The following is a 2,839-nucleotide window of genomic DNA, read 5'->3' on the forward strand; positions in this document are numbered from 1 at the left end:
AAATTAGACGTACTTGTACTATAAATGTAATCACTTAATTTACTCGAAAGATTAACAATTTGCTTCAAGCGTCTGCCTACAACGAGACTTCACTAACAATCCCTGAATAGAAATCATTAGACAAGGGTAGCCATATTTATAAATAATAACAACGCGCCCCGTCGATGCCCGTGCTTATTAAGCTATGACGTGACACGTGCCGTTTGAAAACAAAATAATAATATATAAACAAATTAGTATGTTTGTTTGTTGAGTGTAATCCCTCGCCTCGGGCGCTTGTCTAGAGCATACCTATAGCTATACATTTTTATATAGAGACTCAAGTGTGAGAAAATGTCTCAAAAGGGGGAGTCTAACTGACCCATCGCCAGCAATACACCCAATCAGGTCGACCTACACGTGGTTCCTCCTAGAAACCATCGTGAACAATTCTTGTTGAATTCGTCACGATGGGCTAGGTGACCTGCTTTCATCTTCACCTATCATCCCTCACTGGTGCAGCAAAAAATATAGATTGTCATTTTCTAAAATTCTTTAAAATTATTCTTTTTCCCTTTTTTTTTTATTACCGTATTTATTCATAAACAATAATTTGTATGTAATATCATAGTAGGCACAATAAAATTCATAAGCAATACATGAAAAATAAATGAAATTAAGTACAAAATAAAAAATTATAAACAATACGTACTTAGACAATTTAGTTATCTCTCAACATAAACAATTTAAATTTACGACAGAGTACGTCTATGGAGTATATACACTTCTCTAGCAATAAAAACTTCAATTTTATTATTTTATTTTAGTTCATAATAAGTACCTGGACTCCATCTGAGATCTAAAGTTATGTAAAATAATACTTCTTGTAAATAGTAAAAGCGCCCTCTATTAACTCTCAATATTAACAGAATATGACAAATAACTGAAAAGTAAAATCATAAACTTACGTATTATTATTTTGGAAGGATAGACAAACTTTTCTGAGGTAACTTTTTGAGGTACAATCATATGTGTATAGGTGGCACTAGTCAAGAGCGCCATCTATTAACTTGTAGAAACATTAGTGCTCAAAAAGTAGCAGACATAAGCAACATAAAGCGCCATCTATATGAATCATGTAGTACTTACATCTCAGCAAGTTAAGTACCATTGTTACGTTAAATTTAACATTATCAGAGCTCAGTATAAATTGTATTTATTTGTAAAATAAAATATTCTATTTAAGAATTCTATTGAAGACATTAAATAATTTTACTACTTTACTTTATACATGTTCATAAAGTTTTAAACAGCATCATGGTTTCGAATAGATTCTATAGATGGCGCTGTTATATTATTTTAATGATATTTGTTTAAATTATCTATTAAAATTATTTATCTGAAATATATGTTAACTATTTCTTTAAATATAATTTATAATTATATTATTAATTTAATAATTCAATTACAATGTGTAAAATTTAATGTAAATTAATAGATAATGCTAAAAACTTGAAACGCGCTATTAATATTTCTCATAATATGGAGTATATATACAACAGTCAATCAAAGAATGATTGTACTTGCTTTTCGGCAATACATATACTAAAATTGGAACGATACAGAGAAGATTAGCATGGCCCCTGCGCAAGGATGACACGCAAAATCGTGAAGCGTTCCACATTTTTTTGAGAATTTGATATTCGTTTCAATTCACCTATTATCAACAAAATAATATGAAGTAATTTACTATTTGTGTATATTTAAATAATAAAACCATGTCTTGTCGAATTCATAACTAAGTCAGTCGGTTCGATAGTAGTTGAAATCTCACCTTGTAACTAATATATATATATATATATTCTATTTATCTTGTATACCTTTTTACCTGTACCTTTTCCGCACTAGATTACCCGCTAATTATTTTCTCTCTAACTGCACTGGGTTGGCTGGAAGAGATCTCTTTCAGAGATAACTAGAGATAGCAGATAGCACACAAACAAAAAAAAATCAAGTATGTGGGATATGGTAACTAACTACTTAGTTATATTTAACTTACTTAACATATTGCGATATTTCACAATATGTTTATTACAATGTTACAATATTATTGTGTTATTTTATTATATTTATTATATTATTCGGTATATATTTTTTATAAATTTGTAATATTCGATATAATATATATTATTATGACTTAACAAATGCAGTTTTCAGTTATATTCATCACGATGGGCTAACTGACCTGCCTTTTCATTTTCACCCATCATCTCTCACTGGTGCCCCGCCAGCGTATACCGTTAGCGCAATCGAGGTTACCGTTCCATTATCATCCATTAAACCATCACACTGAAACACAGCCATGCAAGTACTCATGCATCGCGGCAGAACACGAGTGGGACAGAGGTACCCAAGCAGACTACTATCATACAAAGTTTTTGACAAATAGATCATTTATATACAAAGTTTTTGACTGTTCTTTTAGTGATCCTGCAGAATGTACTCAGTAATATAGTTGTATTTTTTTTTATCTAACTTAAAATGGCAAACAAGCTGACGGCCCACCTGATGGAAAGTGATAACCGTCGCCTATAGACATGAGCAGTACCATGGATATAACAGAGTATACTGTTTCGTCCATAATACCGCCCATGTGTTGCCATTCTTGAGGACTTAGGTGTTATTCCTCTGTACCCTGTAAATTCATGCCATATCCCACCCTTCGAACACAGCCATGCAAACACAACTGCATTACGGTTGAAACACGAACGGGACAGAGGTACATAAGCAAACGACTTTTGTACAAAATCTCCCTCTAGTATCATATAGCTGTTCTAGCTAAATCCACTTTCACAGCTCT

The 2,839-nt window shown here is 31.9% G+C and overlaps 1 non-coding gene across 1 annotated transcript; it reads left to right on the forward strand.

Moving 5' to 3' along the window:
* Window positions 1-1,558: 1,558 nt before the first annotated feature.
* Window positions 1,559-1,667, forward strand: LOC128201769 (U6 spliceosomal RNA). The gene has a single exon (XR_008253423.1). It is a non-coding gene; the product is annotated as a U6 spliceosomal RNA (small nuclear RNA).
* The last annotated feature ends 1,172 nt before the right edge of the window (window positions 1,668-2,839 follow it).

Source organism: Galleria mellonella, unplaced genomic scaffold (genome assembly GCF_026898425.1).
Source record: "Galleria mellonella isolate WM207_F2 unplaced genomic scaffold, CSIRO_AGI_GalMel_v1 utg606, whole genome shotgun sequence".
In the NCBI taxonomy this organism is placed as follows: Eukaryota; Metazoa; Arthropoda; class Insecta; order Lepidoptera; family Pyralidae; genus Galleria; species Galleria mellonella.